We start from the raw sequence: 24,399 nt of genomic DNA, 5'->3' as shown, positions 1-24,399 counted from the left end.
TTCGATTGTATTTTCATCAAGCCTACACCTAAATTTTGTACCTACTATGCTTTAAAAAGTGCTATAAAGTACCTATATTACTTCTGCCTCGTAGCGCTTACAGCATGGAAAACATTATTCCCGCACTTGTCCGCTACGCATTGATAAATTTATTTTAATTTATTCCAAATAACACTAAAGTAGTATTAAGACAAAACATAATCGTCCACCATCATTCACGTTTTCAGTTTCAGTAAATTACACTTCAAAAATAACAAATCGTTTCGCCTGAATTTCTGTATTTACGAAAGCAATGTTTTTGTTGCATACTCGTAGGTACAATGTATTTACACACGACGACCGGTAAGTCACGTGCAGTGCACTTTTATAGTATGTTTACTTAATAAATGGGGTTTTGCTTTACTTCTGAACTCATATGCATAGACTAGCTCCTGCCTGCGGCTTCACCCGTTTAACAGAAAGACTGCAACGCTCGCTTTAAGCCTTTTACGCCTAAAATTCGTTCAATTTCCAACAGATTTTAACCATTGGCAGCATTTCTTTTTAAATGCGCCTAAAGATATTATGTGTCAGATCGAAACACAAGCAGACGAAGTCGCGGGCAGAAAATAATATCTATCTCTAGATTCTAACCTCGATAGACTTGACAAGTGAATGTAGCCATATAAACAAAAACACATGTATCATTGTGTTTATGTAACTTGTAGGTTGTGGTAATGAAACATCAAGTGGCTAAAATCGGAACTAATAATCCAGCATTAATAGTAACGCTCTCCTGTAAATGTCGCAGTTATATGGGACACTTTAGTGTTGTCCAACGTGGCAAAAATTGGAACTGATAACCCAGTATAGTAGCGCCCTCCTGTCAATGTCATACTCGTATCTGGGACGTTAGTGTTGTGCAGCTTTAATGTGCTGATTTTCAAATGCAGAGCAATATATTATCGTTATTTACTATCTCATTCCTTCATTAATGTCTTAAATAAATATTAATGATTTTACTTAAACCATTTATAATTTATCCGAATCGTATTTTAATATCATTGTGGTTATTTATTCGAATCAGACGCATAATTTCAGATCGCTAAAGATTTATCGATACTAAAATAAATATAAAACACACCGACATTTAGTATGTTGAAGTGTATGTAATCAGTGTGCATATAAATATACATGTAGCATTAAAAAAGATATGTTACCTTAGCTCTGGTTTTTCAGTTGATTGCAGAAAATGTATGTTGCAATATGAATCTTACAATGATTTGTTGTTCGTGTGTTAATGGGCTAACGAGGGCAAAAAACAAAAGAAGTTATAAATAATTTCACTTTCATTTTGTTTTATCAACGTCTTATGTTAACCAATCAAAGGGAAATCTAATGAAAATAATTTAATTAGTTAAGAATAAGAAGGTATAATGGCAAAACCCACTAAAGTGTAGGAGGCTCATAGTCCAGCAGTGGACTGTAAAGGGCTGTTGATGATGATGATGATGAAGATATAAAACAAAAATAGAATGAAATTAAACTGTTTTAAGTATGAACAGTTGGTATCTACTCATTATTGTGTTCTGTCATTAATTAAAATGGAAAAATTCATACATGATATTAATTTTTCAATTAGTATCCTCCTGATAATCGAACCAATGACCACGGTGCCTTCACAATTGCAATAATAAATAATTAAGTATGAATACGCAAAAATTAATTACAAAATATATTAATTTCACTTTATCCATTGGTAGTTGACATTTATCAATTAGGGTTGTAAAAGTAAACTGCAATTAGTTGTTCTTTATCACTTAACATGTCAAACTTGATGATAGTACAGTCAACCTCGAAAAGAAACGCATTATCAATTTAAGTACGTTAACACACAGGTGTGTGTCAGGCACTTAGAGATGCATCGTTAGGGTGCAGTTACACTAGAGCACTGCTCCAGAATGGGCATATTAAGTGAGTCAGTGTTCATAGAACTGTGCGAAGTTTATTTAAATATTTAGGCTATTCAACCTCTATTTAGTAAGGACAGTTTATTAAATTTAAATAATATTTATGACGTAGAAACCGCAAAGAAACTGCTTAGAACAACATTTAAAGAGAAAAGACAGTCAAGTCACAAGTCAAAGTCATAAAATATACTTAACAAAGAAAGGTTAAATTGAAATATTTACATAGAATCTGTATAATTTTTCTACAATGTACAACTAACAATCAGTATGATAGGGAGTAACTGGTGCCAGAACGTGACACGTCTTTTGATATTCGTTCGTTCGTTCGTTTCAGCCGAAAGACGTCCACTGCTGGACAAAGGCCTCCCCCAAGGATTTCCACAAAGACCGGTCCTGGTCCTGCGCCGCTTGCATCCAGGTACTTCCCGCGACCTTCACCAGATCGTCGGTCCACCTAGTGGGAGGCCTGCCCACGCTACGTCTTCCAGCTCTTGATATTATTATGTCCAAAAATATCACAAACAGTGGTTGTGGTGGGTGCTTATGTAGAGTTCGCGTGCGTTCGGTACGAATTTATCAATGCAGTGGCACCCTAAAGTTATGGAAAAAAAAACTGTTCGTTTTTCCACCTTCTTCCCTTCAGGTAAAAGCTTGACAGTACGGCCTTTTTATAACTTGACAGTACTTACAAATAATTGGCAATTGCAGTGCGCTAAGGAGCTTTTAATTGGGACATAAAAGTGTAGGTAGTTAGGAGTTGTTAGTTACTACGTCTGTTGTTCGACTAGTTAATTATAAGTGGGATAAGTGATGAGTTATTTACGAGAATTAATTGAGCTATGCAATTATAAAAAGGCAGTTTTGTTTATGGTCTCAAAAAAACGGGTTCGTGTGCAAATAATAAGCTTACACTTGAGAAAGTAATTACCGCTATAAAACAATCTTTAGGTAAGTGCGAAGTCTCAATTAAGATCGAAACTAGATTTTTTATTTAATACCAGTTTTATAGAGCTGTTGATGAAAAAAAAATGGAGCAATCATAGCTGGTAAAAACATAAATGTATATTTTTTGTCGGACTAAATGTACTCGTACCTATATCTGTTTTTTCACTGCAGACTGAAACTGGGGGAATATTGATATCTACTGTGATAAAACCTATATCGTTTTTTTTAACCACTACTAGGAAGCTCTTGGCCTGTATCTCACCTGATGGTAAGTGATGATCAGGCCGAAGGTGAAAGCGAGCTTCACCCGGCATCCATCCATCCATCCATGGAGGAACTGGCTGAACACAACAATGCTGTTAACATTGTTGTTATGGCGACAGACTTAGGTAAGATGGCGGTAGCTAGCCAGGCGCAATCACGTTCAAAATTACTATGGTTTTGAATAAATTGTCAAAATATGCCCACTGCCCAGCTGTGGGACCAAAGGTTCAATGGCCAAAAAGATGAGGGCAGGTAAAGACCTTTATTGCATAAAACTCATTAAAAACTAAAATGTTACCGTCTATTTCTCTATAAATAAGACAGTATTTGCGTTAAAAGTGCAAATTGTCATGTAATGTGTACGTTACAAGCTACTTATGCCAATAATTATTTTTATAGACATTTTAATATTATTAACATTTATAATAGGGATTATAACTACTTGTAAAACACTTGCAGATAAGTAATTTGTGCTGCCAAAGTTCAGTAGCCGTTAACGGCGTTATACTACCTACAATATAATACGAAAAGCGAAATTAACCAATTTCAATTAACTTTGAAGAATGACAGGTAATTTTTAGCACAAAATATACACTGGAAGGGGTGATAAACATGTTACGCGCAAAGAAATAGCTCACAACGCGTTGTGGTCATAGTAAAACACTCACGACTAATAAAAACGCTGACGAAATTCTTCTCAGCACTGCCTCATTTATTACAGTGGTATACTGGGACGTCAAAGTGCATTTTAAAAGCCTACTCGCAAAAATAAAATGAGTTTTCTTATGAGTTTTGAGGCAATCACAGTAAGAACACATAAGAAATTCATAATTGTGGCTGACATGCTATTCGACCTCAAAGCGTACTAAGTTCCTAAAGTTGATAGAGGAAGAAGTCGTTGTTATACAACGGAGAAGCTCTTGGCCTGCATCTCACCTGATGGAAAGAGATCAGGCCGAAGGTGAGGCTAGCTTCACTCAAGATCCTCAATCTCAGAGGATATATTTTGTACTCTAGTTAACAAAATCCCATCAGTAAAGTATTTGGCTTACGTTTGTTTAAATAATAGTCCGGGCAGGTGCGATGTTTGGTTAATTGCGGTTGCCCTTAATAAAAATTGCCGGTGACGAAGCGCCTTAATGCGTTACTGGTGGGGATAGGGTTATCAAATTTTATTTTAGGGGCTAACTGAACCGTAGATAGTATAAAAAAAACTGAAACTAAGATTAAAAAAACTGAAATTAGACGTATAATTTCTCAGTTACAAGTAAGAAGTCCGGACTGAGATATTGAAAATGAAAAAAAGAAAATGTAATGTTTTATTTAGTGACACAAAACACATCGCGTATTGGTAGGCATTGTATCCGTTGGACCTATGATTTTGTATGATTTAAAGATTTTCTAGCCTTTAATAAATTGTCCACTACTGAATTAAAGAATTTTACTGTAGCGTCAATGGTTGAGAAAATTACCAGAAAGGACTCATAATAATGGTGAAAAGCTAGTCTAGAAGCTTTACCATACCCTTGATGAAGTCATGCCAAACTCTTACTATCAGGTGATATCAAGAAAGAAAGAAAGAAAGAAAAAATGTTTAAATATAAGGTTTTAAGCTTTTTTTTTTTTCAAATTTTCTAAACTTGCATTAATGAAGGAAATCCATTTGTAGCTCTATACTATTAGACTAAAGAAAAAACCAACTGAATTGGGAACCTGCTCCTTTTGTTGAAGTCGGTTAAGAAACAAGTTATATAGAAATAAGTTATTAGTATCCAGAAACTAAAAGTTGAGTATGCTTCAACCATTTTTACGTATCCTCACGTGTTTTCTAAGTGGCAGCCCTAGTGACAAGCTTAATCCACCCAATCATTATGTAAAATGTTTCTATTTACGACTACATCTGAACCGCTGGAGACATTTATTGCAGTAAAGGTTAATAGTAGTTTTCTGTAGTCCCTGAGGCACATTGTGAATTTATGTTTCACGCTAAATTCAATTATTTTAATTATGGTTAATTTGTATGGTTTGTAGATGATCTGATACATGTAGGTGAGGAGTAGTAGGTTTAAATATTGATTGCTTACATGCAAACGCTGACATGGTGTTTATGGTATGAAATGTTATTGTAGTACGTGTGAAATGGTAAAATTTAATGTGTGTGTTTTCTATCTTTAATAAACGTGTATTTACAAAAAAAAAGGTAAGTTTATTATATCTGTGGTCTAGTACCCACAGTACCTACAAGCTTTGCTTAGTTTGGGACTAGAGGCGCAGTCTAAAATATCCAAGGATATTAATTCATCTTTATAATATTAGTGTAGAAGTGTAGACAAACAAACTTACTCACCCTTCTTCCGTCCTAATGAGCCTGTGACAACTCCATCATCTGCAAATAAAAATAATGTCTTTATAATTTCAGTTTGTAAACTAAAAATTAGCACAAAAAATGTCTCTGGTCACAATTTCGAAATATACAAAATGGGTTTTCAGCTGGCGTAATTAAGCAATGGGACTTGAATGTATTGCCACAGTAATGCGACTAAGTATAGACAATTTTATTTTAATAGAACAGGTAACCTGCGCAGCATAGAATTTTCTATTTTGGAATAATATGATTGCTCACGCAATCTCGTACCTATGTTACTAAGATCTGTATTCTAGCCTAGGTATATTGTTGCATCATCTTACTTTGACCTTAAAACAAATGTCAAAAAACTGTCAACCTCCATACAAAATACACCGGTTATCGTTATAGTTACGGTTAAAGTTAGGTGGTTCAACTCAGCCTAAGAAAGTAATACTTACTGGTGACGAAATTACTAATTATAATCAAGTTAGTTTAATTGCTACTAATTTACCAACCTTTGCCAATTTGACTTGTCTTTTCCGTTTTGAAAATGAAGTTACTGCGATACAGCTTCGTGGCTTATTATTGTAATTATTTTACTTAACTAGATTATAGCTGGTTGTTAAGATATGAATAAACTAACTGCATTTCACATGTCGATAGTCATCAACAGACTAATTACTAAAGTGGTGGCGTTAAGAAAATAAAGTTGTACATTCTCATGTGTAAAACAGAATCCCTACTAATAATAATAAATGCGAAAGTAACTGTATCTGTCCGTCTGTTACACATTCACGCCTAAACCACTGAACCGATTTTGATGAAATTTGGTATAGATATAGTCGGAGTCCCGGAAAAGGAGATAGGACAGTTTTTAACCCGGTTTTTGAATTATGGACTCGTGCGACAATTTTTTTTCTGTGCCATACAATTTCACGCGGGCAAAAGCCTGTAACAATGACGTAACAGTCGCGCGTCGCAACTCTGTGGCGTCCCGCCTCGCGTAGTGAGAGTATGGAGGCCTCGCACCATAAATAGTGTTTTTTAATATATTTGAGCCGTGTCCGATTGTCTGAGGTGTTGTTTATTGCGCTCCTGCGATGTAATTTACAGTTTTTACGCCACGCGTTGATTGCTATTATATTTATTTTTGAATTACGTCATTGGATTGCATCTGGATCTGTAGGTTTTGTCAAATTAGCATATGGATTTAAATATGTAAAGCTTATGATGAAAGACAGTAGCAAAACATAGCTTTGTGGTTTCATGCAGCTCAAAAGTTAAATTGTGTAAAAGATCTATCCAATATTATTATACTTATTATACTTAATTTTTTTTTTGTTTAAGCTCAGATTTAATATTTTTTATTTCTTTGTAGGTTAAAAAAGACATTTCATTTTTCTCGAAATAATAAATAAATTATTACATTTTACCAGCAATAACGTCAAATATGTATAGTCCACCCACAGCAACAAACTATACATTTTTATTCGAAAATCTCCTATTATAACTACATAAAATGCCATAGTGTTAGCATAACGTGCTTATAGTGCTCATAACACTAACATTTGCCTCTAACAGGATTCGAACCTCTAACCTGTATTTGAGTCATCACCAGAGAAAGCCGAGCAATCTAAAAAGTAACGTCTAAAAATTAACAAGCAATTGGGCGACATTTTTTCCAGCCAATTATTTGTTTTTCGGGCGGGTGCGCGCGTACAGCAAAAAAGCTCTCACGCACTCTCATCAAGTCGACCCTCTCGATTATACATGCGCTACGCTGTCGTGAACGGGATATGTATAGAGTTGTTAGAGCCACACAAGTGACCTACTTAGTCTTAAAAAAGTACTTAAAAAAAGATTTAAAAAAAACAAGATTTTATTCAGCTTTTGTTTACTTCTTTATGTGTATAGTGTTGTTACAGCTACAAAAGTGATGGACTTTTTAATGATTAAAAAAACATGATTTTATTAAGCTTCTATTTTCAGTTTCAGTACGGCTTTTAAAGTAACTTATAGAGGTTTTTTTTGTAAGTTCAACAATTATTTTTTTAAATTTTTTTTATTAACAACGAGGAAGCTCTTGGCCTGTATCTCACCTGATGGTAAGTGATGATCAGGCCGAAGGTGGAAGCGAGTTTAAAATGGTTTAATTCAATTTGGCTATTTATTCATAATATCGTTGTAGGCATTAGGTAATAGAATAAAAAAATAAAAGTTAATCATATCTCAGATCTCCGTCATGGAATCTACAGGTAATTTTTATCCTCGTCTCCGTTTCAAATCAAATCATTTATTAATTCATAAACATAGGTATGAAAGAGTGATATTAAATGGACAGTGGGCCCTATGCTTAACCTATTCTATTCATTATTTCATCACATTAACGTCTCAATCGGTGTTACCATCTCTACACACGTCCCTTAATCTCGCGCGGACTGATAGAGTCCGTCGAGATAATGACATCTGCGGCAAAAACACCGACAGTTCGTTATTTATCATCCACTGGCCTCTTTAATTATCGGCCGGTGTGTGCACCGCCTGAGGGGATTTACACGGCACGATTTGGTGAACGAAGTTGCACAGGCGAAGAAGTAGAAGATGAGCACGCTCAAGCTTCCTCTCTCCTAAAATGCAGTGCCCGACAGGGTCAAGCTGGTAGAGAATGACTTATGGCATTAAGCTCGCCTTTTTGTACTGAACATTGTTGTGTGTGCAATAAAGTCTTTAAATAAATAAATAAATAATTGTATCTTACGNCCCTTAATAAATTGCCGGTGACGAAGCGCCTTAATGCGTTACTGGTGGGGATAGGGTTATCAAATTTTATTTTAGGGGCTAACTGAACCGTAGATACCTAGTATAAAAAAAAACTGAAACTAAGATTAAAAAAACTGAAATTAGACGTAGAATTTCTCAGTTACAAGTAAGAAGTCCGGACTGAGATATTGAAAATGAAAAAAAGAAAATGTAATGTTTTATTTAGTGACACAAAACACGTCACATATTGGTAGGCATTGTATCCCTTGGACCTATGATTTTGTATGATTTAAAGATTTTCTAGCCTTTAATAAATTGTTCACTACTGAATTAGAGAATTTTACGGTAGAGTCAATGGTTGAGAAAATTACCAGAAAGGAATCATAATAATGGTGAAAAGCTAGTCTAGAAGCTTTACCAGGCCCTTGATGAAGTCATGCCAAACTCTTACTATCAGGTGATATCAGGTTTTAAGCTTTTTTTTTTCAAATTTTCAAAACTTGCATTAATTAAAGAAATCCATTTGTAGCTCTATACTATTGGTCTAAAGAAAAAACCAACTGAATTGGGAACGTGCTCCTTTTGTTGAAGTCGGTTAAAGCAAGTTATTATTAGTATACAGTAACTAAGGCTGAGTTGCACCACCTAACTTTGACCGTAACTATAACGATAATCGGTGTTTTTTGTATGGAGTTTGACAGATTTTTGACGTTTGTCAAAGTTAAAGTAAGATGGTGCAACCCAGCCTAAAAGTTGAGTACGCTTCAACCATTTTTACTCTGTATCCTCACGTGTTTTCTAAGTGGCAGCCCTAGTGACAAGCTTAATCCACCCAATCATTATGTTTTGTGTTAAACGGTGAGAAAAATGTTTCTATTTACGACTACGACTGAACCGCTGGAGACATTTATTGCAGTAAAGGTTAATGGGCGTCTCCTGTAGCCCCTGAGGCACATAGTGAATTTATGTTTCACGCTAAATTCAATTATTTTAATTATGGTTAATTTGTATGGTTTGTAGATTATCTGATACATATAGGTGAGGAGTAGTTTAAATATTGATTGCGTACATGCAAACGCTGACATGGTGTTTATGGTATGAAATGTTAATTGTACGTGTGAAATGGTATTTAATGTGTGTGTTTTCTATCTTTAATAAACTGGTATTTACAAAAAAAAGTAAGTTTATTATATCTGTGGTCTAGTACCCATAGTACAAGCTTTGCTTAGTTTGGGACTAGCGGCGCAGCAGGGTAAAATGTCCAAGGATTATTTCCTATTTATAATATTAGTGTATAAGTGTAGACAAACAAACTTACTCACCCTTCTTCCGTCCTAATGAGCCTGTGACAACTCCATCATCTGCAAATAAAAATAATATCTTTATAATTTCAGTTTGCGAACTAAAATTAGCGCAAAAAATTTATCTGGTCACAATTTCGAAATACACAAAATGGGTTTTCAGCTGGTGTAATTAAGCAATGGGACTTGAATGTGCCGCCACAGAAATGCGACTGTAGACAAATTTAGTTTAGTAGAACACCTGCACAGCATAGAATTTTATTTTGGAATATTATGAAAAACAGAAAATAATTAGCTAATCATATTTTTCGCAGCATACGTAATCTGATATACGAGTAGATGATTATATGCAGCAATGTTTATTTATGAAAACCTCCAAATTAGGGCCTAGCAGACTATAAGTAAAGTAAGACAAGACAGTAAAATAAACTTCAAAAACCAAACGAAAAAATCTCAATAAAAAAGTAAAAAAAAATCATAAACAAATATCAAAAAGGGTTGCTGGCAAAACTGCCAGCAACATATCCTATGAAATCTAAAAGACATATCCGTTGAGTGAAAATGAAGTTACTTTAGTTAAGGTTTTTTTATGTCTGCGATACAGCTTCGTGGCTTGTTATTGTAATTATTTTACTTAACTAGATTGTAGCTGGTTGTTAAGATATGAATAAACTAACTGCATTTCACATGTTGATAGTCATCAAGAGACTAATTACTAAAGTGGTGGCGTTAAGAAAATATAGTTGTTCATTCTCATGTGTAAAACAGAATCCCTACTAATGTCATAATAGCGAAAGTAACTCTTTGTCTGTTACACTTTCACGCCTAAACCACTAAACCTTTGAGTCTAACCTAAAATTTTGAGTCCCGAAAAAGGAGATAGGACAGTTTTTATCCTGGTTTTTGTATCAGGGACTCGTGCGACAATTTTTTTTCTGTGCCATAAAACTTCACGCGGTCAAAAGCTTGTAAGTGACAATGACGTAACAGTCGCGCGTCGCAACTCTGTGGCGTCCCACCTCGTGTAGTGAGAGTATGGAGGCCTCGCACCATAAATAGTGTTTTTTAATATATTTGAGCCGTGTCCGATTGTCTGAGGTGTTGTTTATTGCGTTCCTGCGATGTAATTTACAGTTTTTACGCCACGCGTTGATTGCTATGATATTTATTTTTGAATTACGTCATTGGATTGCATCTGGATTTGTAGGTTTTGTCAAATTAGCATTATAGACTTTTATATGTAAAGCTTATGACGAAAGACTCAAAAGTTAAACTGTGTAAAAGATCTATCCAATATTATACTTTTTTTTTTGTTTAAGCTCTGATTAATATTTTTTATTTCTTTGTAGGTTAAAAAAGACATTTTAGTTTTCTCGATATAATTATTACATTTTACCAGCAATAACGTCAATATTAATGTACAGTCGACAGCACATATCAAACTATACATTTTTATTGGAAAATCGCCCTATTATAACTACATAAAATGCCATAGTGTTAGCATAACGTGCTTATAGTGCTCATAACACTAACATTTGCCTCTAACAGGATTCGAACCTCTAACCTGTATTTGAGTCATCACCAGAGAAAGCCGAGCAATCTAAAAAGTAACGTCTAAAAATTAACAAGCAATAAGGCGACATTTTTTCCAGCCAATTATTTGTTTTTCGGGCGGGTGCGCGCGCACAGCAAAAAGCTCTCACGCACTCTCATCAAGTCGACCCTCTCGATTATACATGCGCTACGCTGTCGTGAACGGGATATGTATAGAGTTGTTAGAGCCACACAAGTGATGTACATTATGCCTACATCTTACTGAAAGATTTAAAAAAGTAAAAAATAACACACTTTTTCAGCTTTTGTTTACTTATTCTGTGTATAGAGTTGTTACCACACAAGTGATGAAGGTACTACACCTACTCTTAAATTATTAAGAAATATTTAAGCATGATTTTATTAAGCTTTCTTTTTCAGTTTCTGAATTAACTTACAGATGTTTTTTTAAGTTCAAAAATGTTTAAAATGGTTTTAATTCAATTTGGCATTTATGTTTATGAGCATTGATAAAATAAAAGTCGTTTTCTTGGAAATAAAGTCATCTATTAACTAGTCATAAATTAAAATAAATTGTTTAGAACCTCAAATTCATCATAAAAATACAAGACACGCTGTTTGTCTAAAGGCTTTTTCTCTATTATGAAAAAACACTACAAACTCGATTCAATATAAGTCATAGATTGTCCTGTGATTACTTTAAATATTGAGCATATTGATACTCAAATCAAGTTTTGGGCGTCGTCCTGTTTTTTTCCTCGTCTCCTACAACTTACTAATGTCTCAATCGGTGATACCATCTCTACACACATCCCTTAATCTCGCGCGGACTGATAGAGTCCGTCGAGGTAATGACATCTGCGGCAAAAACACCGACAGTTCGTTATTTATCATCCACTGGCCTCTTTAATTATCGGCCGGTGTGTGCACCGCCTGAGGGGATTTACACGGCACGATTTGGTATACGAAGTTGCATAGGCGAAGAAGTAGAAGATGAGCACGCTCAAGCTTCCTCTCTCCTAAAATGCAGTGCCCGACAGGGTCCAGCTGGTAGGGAATGACTTATGGCATTAAGCTCGCCTTTTTGTACTGAACATTGTTGTGTGTGCAATAAAGTCTTTAAATAAATAAATAAATAATTGTATCTTACGTTACCAATAACATCTTTTGTGAACATTATGGAAGCAATAAACTATTGAGTATTGAAGCTACAAATCTCAATTCAAAAACCAGGCCTTAGTCGCTTTTTCGTCAAGGAACAAGTGACTAACCCCCTTACTAATAAAAAGTTACACAGTTGTTGAACACTGTTTTAAAATGACATTTCCATACTACACGTCACTTTAAAACACTGTTCAACGAGCGTGTAAGTTTTATTAGTAAGGGGGTTAGTGTGCCAGAAATATGGTGAATACCTACGTTTATGATATTCTATATTTGTGAAAAATTTTCGGAAAAATTCGATTGTGTCTCAAGCTTACCAAAAAAAAATATCTCCCTTAGTATGAGAACTATCATACATATTTTTGCACTTTTGAATTTTCAAACTGAAGGTACAGAAACTGCGCTAAACAATTTAACGTAGGTAGGTATATGAATATTATCTCACCATGTCATGGTGAAGTCGTAGAGTGTAAAACGCTCTTATGGCGAGTTCACACTTGTGGGGTAATCACAAGATTTGTTTAGCAGGTGATTAAAGGACGCGAGATGATTTATTTTATGATATAATTATCGCTGAGGTATGAGATAGGGCCAAAAAAATAACTTAGTTCTAAAACGAAAGCAAGTGCAATTTACAGTAGCCATTTCTTAACATCATACTACATAGGTAACAAATTAAAAAAAATTGTCTGGCAACACAGATGTGACGCTTTTTTGGTTTGACAATAAATTGATGCACAGCTCTTTTCTCTCCATTGTAATGTTTACATACCGACTTTTAGTCAAGACTATTAATTTTGTTGCAAGTCTGTGGCACCCATCAATATCCTGCGCAGGAGTGTATGAAGTCGTCGCTTTAATTCCGAAGTGTATTTTTAACGCTATCGCTTACGACAATAATTAAAACGCTGTCGTATACGACAATAATTAATATCGCAATCAATTCTCAAGGCGTCATATTTCTTGTTCAATGTTGAGGAGAGATGACTGGGTTCTTATAGGTATGTGTGTGCTATTGCAAACATACATACATAACTTGCACGATTTTGCATATTATCCAATTAAACAAAATCGTTGAATTTCTGAAAAACTCTTTACTTAGCCTAAGTTTCTAAGGAATAATGTAGCTTTCTACTGATGAAAGAATCATCAAAATCAGTTCAGTAGTTCTAGAGATTACTTTCTTTCTACATTAATGTTTATAACAGAAGTACAAATTCACAGCAAATACGTTACATCCTACATACCTAATTACAACGATTATTTTTGGTCTCAAACTAAATTCAAAATATTTTTTTCCAAGTCTCAATGACTTTGATATAAAAAATAATAACCGTAATGACGTAATAAATAACTTATTAATAATAGGAGATCATATAAAATGGCCTTAAACTTGACCGCCGAATGTTCATCCACGCCAATAAAAGCGGTAGCAGTTAGGTATAACGAAACTAATCGAAAATAACTTCATGATGGATGCCTGGCTAATTGCAATGGCTATTAACATATAAAACGGTCTAATCACAGCTTAACGGACGAGTTGATTGATTGGTCGGGCTACTGGTTTCGCTTAGAGTTTAATATTTTCATATCTCATATCTGAGATTATGGCTTAAGTCAAGGATTGAGCCTGATTGTCGTAAAGACCGAGTGCTTTAGAGGGTCGTTAAGTCGCTTCTGTTTTCTGGTCCAAAAAAGTCTCTCTTAAAAATCAGCTGTGATAATAAATGGGGAAGTTTTTACTTTGGAGATCGATGTCCCATCACACATACTGAATATATTGAATTTGAGCACAATCAGACGGGTTTTTTTAGATACAGTTTAATTGACGTATCTTAAGATTACAAGTTAAGTCAATGTTTCTATAATATCAAAGGAAGAGGTAGACAAAGTACCTACTTAGGAACATTGATTGAATGAACATGAATTGTTAGTACTTATAGTCAACATACACTTCACTCTCTCGCGGCTGTCTAGCAATGAGTGAATGAAAACTCAATCGAAAAGACAAAGCTCTAAATTACGAATGAATGAAGTTTATTCCCATGAAACAACGGTCAGAAAATAAGAACTAAATCTTCAATCATTCGCNTTTAGAGGGCCCTTAAGTCGCTTCTGTTTTCTGGTCCAAAAAAGCCTCTCTTTTAACTAAATCAGACGTGATAATAAATGGGGAAGTTTTTACTTTGGAGATCGATGTAAGTCCCATCACATACTGAATATACTGAATTTGAGCTCGTAATCAGGCGGGATTTTTTTAGAAATGGTTTAATTGACGTATCTTATGTTTACAAGATAAGTCAATGTTCCTTTAAAATCAAAGGAACAGGTAGACAATGTATGTACCTACTTATGTACATTGATTGGAACATAAAATTGTCAGAGTACTTAAAGCTAACATAAAGAGTCAATCGAAAAGACAAAGCTCTAAATTACGAATGAATGAAGTTTATTCCCATGAAACAACGGTCAGAAAATAAGAACTAAATCTTCAATCATTCGTAGCACCGTCAGAGTCGCTAACATCAGTCGATTAAGATCTAAGGATACTATCAGCGAGCGTGCGCGCGCGCAGCCAACTGTCGGAAAAGCAACGCGCGAGTCCGTTCAATTAACGCGTTAAAACTGTTAGTTTTGTAATGATGGCGTGAAGCTGATTCGATTTTTGTCAGTGTCAATTGGGATCGTCTGAACTGATGGAAATCAGATCCAGCTGGTAAAGGCACAAGTAAACATCTGTTGGTTGGTATCTTGTTAAGTAAGGTATAGTTTCTGTCTTAGAGAAAAGCAAGGCTTAGTTTTATCCGACCGCATAAGAGGATTTATTATGTTTATAAAAGACACAGGGAGGATAGACCATTAGGTATGTTTACCCAAAATTGTGCAAATAAATATTTGAATTTTGAATTTGAATACAATAAGATTAATTCGAAATCTTCCTTCTTGATGGTCTTATTTTATACTATGATGTCAATTCGCTATTTATTACTATGATGATCTTCTCTGTATTATCCGCTCGGGCTCTGAGGGCGGGAAAATGATGAAAATGGAGTAAAGTATTTTGGGCTTTAACAGGAGTCTTAGTAGTATCCTAGCTAATTTATAATAGGAATTCATTTGCTCTCAGAAGCTTCTAAAAAGCTCTTTTACACTCGAGAATCTCCTGGCATCCTATCTGGAACTTAACATAGTACCTACAGGCACCACTGTAACTGCCTCCATCTCGGTCCCTTCACCAGCCAGTCCTTAAGCACTTATAAAGCATTGTGTGGCATTTAATTAACCCTTGCAAGATTTATCGCAGTCTCTCGAGTGTCACCAGTGATATAGTGGGGCTAGGGCTACCACTCGGTCAGTCACTAAAAAGATATAAAGTACAATGTGCTGATAGAAGTTCAAAATTCATATTTCCGTTAGAACATCTGAAATTCTAAGTTAAAAGTACAGTTTTTTATTTTGTAGCACTTTTTAATCTACTTAAAACGTTTTAATACATGTTCTGCAACGAAACCACTTAAGCTCCTGAAACGGCCTTACTTTATTATCTGCCGTGCTGCTATTTTATATTTTTTTTTCTGAGTATCACTTCATAAAAGACGTTTTTTGATACGTCTATAGCAGTTAAAACAGTTTTTCTGACCACATCGCATACTTACATAGTTTCACATGTTATCATTTCATGCGAAGCTGGCAACCCTATTGAGCCCGAATCGATCGAACCCGTTCCTCGAAATCGATTTCATATTGGGGTCAATTGATCTAAAGAATGATTAAGGTTTTATTTTGAATTCTTAATTAATATACAACGCGAAGAGATTTATATGTTGTGAGTAAAAAATGACTTAAAAAGGACAATAAAATAAATCATGTACCATGCATAAACCTGTGCGCAAACTTGAAAAATTTAAAGCTCATTCAAGACAAAAAGTTCATCATCATCATCATCATGTCAGCCATAGAACGTCCACTGCTGAACATAGGCCTCCCATAATGCTTTCCACGTTGATCGATTGGTAGCGGCCTGCGTCCAGCGTTTCTCTGCTACCTTTACGATGTCGTCGGTCCTCCTTGTAGGTGGACGTCCCATGCTGCGCCTTCCGGTACGCGGCCTCCATTCCAGAACCTTGCTGCCCCATCGGCCGTCAGTTCTGCGTACTATGTGCCCTGCCCATTGCCACTTCAGCCACAAACAACTTCAGACAAAAAGTTACTAATGTTTAACTTATAAAAACTTTGACAGACTATCCTTTGGTCTATTAATTAGTCAGTTATTCTCTCGACTCAGATGTTCTAGGTTTGAATCCCAGATGAGTCTCAATGATAACCATACTTGAGTTATCATTATTGATGTTGATATTAGTATATGGTACTGTTACTTGCACGTTACGTTAAAGTTTAACCATCATTCTGACTGACCCATGTTGGATGCCTATGGCGTCCCATAACATCTACAACCAGACTTGTAACCTGTTGTTTCAATCCAAACGGTACTTAGCACTTACAGCACCCCTATTCGTCTATTATACAGGCAAAAGCATGTAGCAGACTTCTTATAACTCCCTAAGCACCTTAGCACTTAGAACTTATTTATAAGTAACTTAGAAGCCGCCTCGGGACACTTGTAGTGTTGGAGTCAATAACAAAATTGGATAGTAATACGTAGTTTGTATGCCGAAAGCATTAGTGGGATAGATTCTGCTAACCTATTCCCTACTTCCCATTAAGTTTTCAAGGAAATGTCTTTTAGAATATTCAGGATATTGAGGCGGTTTGAATGAAGCCACGACTTCATTTGTGAAGCGATCGTTCTAACTACTAACCTGTGGTTATAGACAGTTTTCTTTGTAGAGAACGTATTAGTAGTACATATAATTTTGCTATTTAATGCCATTTACATTTATCAAGCTTATCACTGTAGCATCTTATGTAGTGATAAAAATTCGATTTTGCAACAAAATAGTCGCCTGTAATAAACTCATAAATCGAATGTTGAATTGAAAGTACCTAATTGTTACATTGTCCTGTATTTGGAACTGTTATAAGTATTCATTTGTTCTTTATAAAGTCCTAAAGATATCTTCGATACCAATACAGTAAATAATATTAAACGATTACTTTTATGTATGTTTTTAATATTCTAAAATGTTAGTAAGGTAGATAGAGTCAAAGTTATTAATAAAAGAACTTGTCTTTCTTTAAATCTTGCTTTCGATTAGGATAACATCACGTTTTAATCCGCTATTATAATAAGATTGTAATAACTCAACGTTTAATATAAACTTCGAACTCGTTTGTGGAGTTAATTCAGAATATCGATGTAATCACATCTCTAGCTGTCGGTAAAATAAACTCGCGCACGCGCAGGCAAATACGTCGCGATAATAACATTGCCCGAGATATCGATGCATCGCATCGGCAATCGATACAGACCACACATTATAGAGCAAATAAACTAGAGTATAACCACCTCGTGGAGCTGATTCTGTCTGGAATATTCTACGTTGTTAATTCAAGATAATATTGATAGCCATTTTGCTTTAATAAAAGCAAAAGTGAACCTAATAATATTGAAGCTTAATAAGTTTCTAAATCTCTTGAAAATCTCTTGATCAATTAATTACCTACATAATATAAATACTACCACTGCCTCAGCTACTTTAATGTTTAGTAGAATAAGTATTTATTTATTTATTTATTTTTGTAATCCTATAATGTTACAATAAATTGACGTTTTCCTTTTTTATGCCTCATGTAAGTTACTACAAAAGCAACCAAGAAATACGACATAATATTTGATTTAGTTTTAAAATAAAATATCGACATGCACACTGCACATCACTACCGTTATTCACAAGGCAAATATGGTGGGAAAGAACAAGTAAATTCATTTCGATAATCCACACCGATCGGGATAAAAACCACACGTGATCGATCGCAAATTGATTACATGTATGATGCTGGATTGGTTGAGATCTACACGTATTATCTTGTAGAAGTTATTTTGTCGACAGAATTTGAAAGTTTTTGTTTCAAAATGGCGTCTATTACGTCTTGTTTTCATGGAGACATCCCGTTTTTGTAGGATCCCGTTTAGTAGTGTTCTTGTTTTGATAATTACGTTCACACGAACATCCCGTTTGTTGTGTCCAGCAAATAACCGATCCGTTCGAATTTCAGACACACATAAATGAGTGATCCGCAGGAGAACCAAAGTGACCGACATAACTCGCAGAATTGCTAAACCAAGTGGCAGTAAGCGGGGCACATAGCTCATAGCCTCGCGACCACGGGCTGGAAGACGTAGCGTGGGCCGGCGTCCTACTAGGTGGACCGACGATCTGGTAAAGGTCGCAAGAAGAACCTGGATGCGGGCAGCGCATACTGGATACTGGAAAACAAAGGAGGCCTTTGTCCAGCAGTGGACGTCATTTGACTGAAACGACGAAATGAATGTTCACACTATTGAAATCCAGTTTTGCGGGATCCGGCACTACTGGATACCACAAAAATAGATTGCTGTGGGAACGCCCTTACAATTAGATAAAATGCCATAGTATTTATTTTGATGTGTTGTGGTTTCTTCAAGTTCATTCTTCCCGAAAATCACAAAAACTTCTGACGCAATTTTAGAATGAACTTTTCGAGGAAGCTATATGAGCTTGTTTTACCTTTATACTTTACATAAAGTCATCTTAATGCAACTTTTACACACACATACAAAGAACAACTCTATCTTATCTAAGCCCGAGACTGATATCTTGTTCTCGACTGTGAATAAATCGATTCAAACCGAGATATCGATATCTGAACTCCGAATCGGTGCTGCGTTTTTGTTTCAATGCGAATGTCGCCGCGAGATCTAATCGAGAGATCGATGGTGACGATTGTCTTGTATCTGATAATAGGAATATGTTTATTACGGTGGGAATGTGATGGGGATTAGTTCTCAAAGTTCTTGTTTACTTTATTTATTTTAAAGGTTAATCTGTACTTGTTTTCAGCTTAACAAAGTAAGAGAATAGTGTCTAGACGTTACTAAGCTTAACTTGTAAGGGGTGATCCAATTTTAACGCAACGCTGTAATTTTGTTGGATGATAGTAATGGCGCGTGTTTCAAACGTCAGATGTTAATTTGTTACCACACATTTAGAAAATAAATTGCCCATATCAATAAAACATTATTAAACACATATTTACCGTAAGTCATGAACGAATAATATCTACTCGTGTTCATAATTATAACGACTTTTGCCTTTCCGGGATCCGAATCCGCGACCGTTTTGTTACCACGTGGACCAGACGGCCATCAATTTAATTTATATTGTTAATTTTATTACAAACTGTAATTTTTTGCCACCTCAATCTGTGTCCATTGAAAAATCTAACCCAAAACCCAATAAAAAATTGAGCATCGTTTTTACCTCACAATCGCATCTAATTAACCTTTTGACACTTCTAGTGATGGGGGCGTGCACAAAAATTTATATCGACTTTATCGACGTCGATAAATATCATCGGTCGGGTTGTGCGGCCGGCCACACGAGTCGAGATCGTGTACCGGCATACTTGCGCCAGCGTTTATTAAGTAGTATACGTTTCAATTGCAAACGTGTGCGCGCGCGCACCATATTTATTGCACCTTTTCAATGGGTGAATAGAGATAAACACATGTTGCGTCCAGATTAATGTTGGTTTTGTGCGGCCAATGTTGGCCATATTGTTGTTATTATCTATTAAAGCGATCGATTTATAAAGTTTGTTTGCACTTTGTTTGGTATGATCTAAATTGTTGGATTTCTCTGCTTTATTTTTAGACACTGGAACATTGAAATGGGACACAAGGTGGACCGACGACATCGTAAAGGTAGCAGGGAAGCGCTGGACGCAGGCCGCTACCAATCGATCAACATGGAAAGCATTGGGGGAGGCCTATGTTCAGCAGTGGACGTCCTATGGCTGAAATGATGATGATGATGATGAAGACACATTCTTAATAAATGCTTGTCTTAATGAGTCACCACTTATAAAGCTCTGAGCTTACGATATGATTCAGAAATACTTTAGTTAGTATTGATATTACACATGTATCGATAAAAAAATTAGATTGCTGCTTTTGTGCTGTGAAACAGCGTTGGCTGAAGCAGTTGGCTGCTTCCTTTGAAAAATAATGTTACTTTGAAAATTGTAAAGAAACACAATGGCTTGTGACATAATAACTAAAACATTAAAATTTAAATTCTTATGTAAAATCCATTTAATTTAAAGAGACGATTATCTTTCAAAATTAATGAGGTTTTAAAGCTATCATAAACGTCATCAGTTTTATTGATCATGATGACGCACATCTGCTTGATGCAGCTGCGATCAACTCAAATTTTGATCACTTGTCAAAATGTCATCAACTCCACCATCACACACAAAAATTACAACAAATTGCCGGCAACTAATGACGGTATCTTATTGAATAAACATTTTAATTAAAAGAAATACCGTTTATACAGGGTGTAGATTTCAATCTCGTCATATTTAGGAAGTTGATAAAGTAGCTTATTCTGATCTCGAATCAGTAAAAATATTGACTTCAAAAAAAATTAAAATAAACTTTAACTTTAGTCAGTCAAAGAAAAATACCTATTTACTAAGGCCCGGTTTTTTGATTCGTAGTTAAAATAACCAATGGTCAAGTTTGACAGATGTCAAATGACAAGTGGTTAAATATCAGAGAAAAATGTTTTTCGAACAATGGTTAGCTAGACTTTTAGTACATTTTTTAACTATGAGTTAACATTTTGTTAATATTTAACCATTAGTAGCAAAATTTAACAATTTGTTTGTTATTTTAACTATGAATCAAAAAACTGGGCCTAAGGCTATCCGACATGAAAGTGAGCGATCCGCGTAGCTCGATGGTGCCGCAGTGTAAACGTATTGCAGTATTGCGATTGCGAGCCACAGTACAGTTGATGTCGCTAGGAAAATATTCGCTGAAATTCCACTTTGGTTTGTAATTTTTTTTTTGGTGGATAATGCGTTTAGATAAGTCATAATAGATCACCTAAATAAATATGGCGAGAATTGAAATCAACACCCTGTATAATAAACTTATTTACCGGTATACCGGTACGTTTCCGCGGCAACAAATTATCGGTTCCCCGAAGAACTCACGCGCACAAAACGGCATACCTAATTACAAGGCGAAAATAAAACGAATAACGCTTCGGTCAAGATACTAAGGCATAAGGTGGGGAGAACAGCCAAGACAATACAACCTGGCTTAGCCAAGATTTGGGGACAAAAGCCAAGTCTCTTGGGACAACCTTGCTTGGCTGATTGGCCAAGATTTTCCCTCTGTGAGCGAAGCAGCAAGATTTCTGTGTAAAAATCGAAAAGAGATACTAGAAAGACATAATTAATACTATTGATGAAGGCCTACGTTCATCTGTGGATGTCCTGTAGCTGAAGTTATGATGATTTTAAAGTTTGTCAGTCAGCAAATTTAATAATCATCATCCTGCTACCTTCATGAGGTTGTCGTTCCACCTTGTAGGTGGTCATCCTACGCTGCGCTTTCTGGTACATGGCCTGCACTCCAGAACCTTGCTGCCCTATTGGCCGTCAGTTCTGCGTACTATGTATTGTGTCCTGCCCATTGCCACTTCACCTTGCTAATACGTAGGGCTATGATGACAGCGACTTTAGTTCGATTACGGATCACCGAGCATAGCCCCTCTCCAATATCACGCTGTGCAACTTTGAGCTTATATTTGAGCGGTCCTGACCGTTCCGTTTTGCCTTGCCCTCGGTCGAGGCACTAAAGTAAGAAATTCGATGGTGATTGCTCTGGGAATTTATAAGACCTGCCATCGTATGCTTTCTCGCTTGCCCGCGGAATAAGTAATCAAGCTTGATTGTGACCGTTTTGCTTTTTTACTTAAGTTACTTCTACAAAAGTTCATGAATAATTTAGTGGTCGATAAAATGTGCGAAACTATTGAAAGAATGTAATATTTTTGTGATGAGAAATTATTTTTTAACAAAAATGAATCAATATCTGAAATGACGAAAGACGTAGTCTGAGCAGGACTCCCACTAGGTGGACCGATGAAGGTCGCGAGAAGTACCTGAACAGTATATCAGTACCTATAGTCGACAAATTATCTTCAAAACACTCCTCCGTAACAATACTGCAATAATGCTACCGAAAAATTAGAGAATCGATCTCTTCCAATACCAGTAAGTCATAAAATATCATAATACCGTTTAAAACATCGTTTGCAATTAGCAAATGCTGTCAGCAGCAGCCACCGGAATCCAAATTACTCCAAAATGGAACCACCAAACTGTTCACCGACCACAAAATCTTCAGGATACTCAAAAACCTGGCCATAATTGCATAATAACTCAGCAGCGATTACTGTAACGATTCCGATTGAACACATTATTCCTCAAACACGTGAAATTTTGTGAGGAGAGGCCAGTTTTTGCGGAATCTAAGGCTGGTCGGACACACGGTAACTGATTTCTGCTACCAGGATAGCAGGGTGACCAGGTGATACTGGTGTCAAAAATAAAACAATAACTTAATATTCTAACACATTGATTTTTCAAGTAACTCTACCACCAAGTTCTTATTCTTTAGTATCTATCAGACTTTTAGTGTCTGTACAGATTTTCAGTGTCTTTTCAATAATAACGACTGATCTCAGTACTTTTACTTAAGCACAGTTATTGTAACCTTCATTATTCTTCGTTTTCAGGTTACGTTTTATTTAAATATCAATAGGACAGATTTGACACTCAAATTATCCAATAAATAGACGATAATTTCCTCTATATTTTAAGTAATCACTGTTCTAAGACCACAATTTCGTCAGCAACACTCCTNTTTGTTTGGTATGATCTAAATTGTTGGATTTCTTTGCTTTATTTTCAGACACTGGAACATTGAAATGGGACAGAATATTAATTAGAGACATTCTTAATAAATGCTTGTCTTAATGAGTCACCACTTATAAAGCTCTGAGCTTACGATATGATTCAGTAATATCTTAGTATTGATATTAAACATGTATCGATTAAAAAAATAGATTGCTGCTTTTGTGCTGTGAAACAGCGTTGGCTGAAGTAGTTGGCTATTTTCTATGAAAAATAATGATACTTTGAAAATTGAAAAGAAACATAATGGCTTGTGACATAATAACAAAAACATTACAATTTAAATTTAAATTTTAAAGAGACGATTATCTTTCAAAATTAATGAGGTTTTAAAGCTATCATAAACGTCATCAGTTTTATTGATCATGATGACGCACATCTGCTTGATGCAGCTGCGATCAACTCAAATTTTGATCACTTGTCAAAATGTCATCAACTCCACCGTCACACACAAAAATTACAACAAATTGCCAGCAACTAATGACGGTATCTTATTGAATAAACATTTTAATTAAACGAAATACCGTTTATACAGGGTGTTGATTTCAATCCTCGCCATATTTAGGGAGTTGATTAAGTAGCTTATTCTGATCACCAATCAGTAAAAAAATTGACTTCGAAAAAAAATTAAAAAGAACTTTAACTTTAGTTAGTCAAAGAAAAATCTGGGGGCACGGCAGTGCCCCCGCCAAGTCGAGCGCGAAACAAACACTGCCGTACCATCCTTTACTGGAACCATTTCGCCGCATTTTCAGGCCTCTATTTGAGAACCTCTGGATAAGACCAGAACGCTGAAATTTTCGTTATCTAGTAAGCTATAATCACATACTTAAAATCCAAAATTTCAAGTCTGTAGGTCATTTAGTTTCAAAGTTAAGCGTAAGCAAAGTTTCGCTTTTATGACACTCACTCACTCACTGATGATCATCAAAATAGAACTAGTACTTCCCATAAACTCAGAGATCTGAAATTTGGTACAGAGTTAGGGTTTAATGACTACATAAAGGGAAAACTATAAAAACTAGGAAAATCGAAGATCTGGAGTAACACCACATTCATAATCAATGCTACTAGCGCCACACACCGGCACCGTGGTGTTCGCCTATACCGCTCACCGCTAGATGGCGCTTGCACTTTGAGCGTCATTTTTCTGCACTGCGATGTCCAGATTTTTTTTCCT

General features: G+C 35.6%; 1 protein-coding gene across 11 annotated transcripts in view; it reads right to left on the bottom strand.

Moving 5' to 3' along the window:
• The window catches only part of ci (transcriptional activator cubitus interruptus), a 153,133-nt gene that overhangs the window by 93,041 nt on the left and 35,693 nt on the right, over positions 1 to 24,399 (bottom strand). For 8 of the 11 annotated variants that reach the window (XM_028314452.1, XM_028314451.1, XM_028314446.1 and 5 more), the window contains exon 2: positions 9,588 to 9,626. The gene's annotated coding sequence lies outside the window, so the exon portion shown is untranslated. Of the gene's footprint in view, positions 1 to 5,501; positions 5,547 to 9,583; positions 9,627 to 24,399 lie in introns of those variants that run through there. The other 3 variants (XM_028314449.1, XM_028314450.1, XM_028314453.1) reach the window with 3 other exon arrangements.

Source organism: Ostrinia furnacalis, unplaced genomic scaffold, assembly GCF_004193835.3.
Source record: "Ostrinia furnacalis isolate ACB-3 unplaced genomic scaffold, ASM419383v2 OfSCF4694, whole genome shotgun sequence".
NCBI classification, from domain to species: Eukaryota; Metazoa; Arthropoda; class Insecta; order Lepidoptera; family Crambidae; genus Ostrinia; species Ostrinia furnacalis.
Note: the sequence above shows the minus strand (reverse complement) of the source record. Positions and strands in the feature narration are given on the sequence as shown.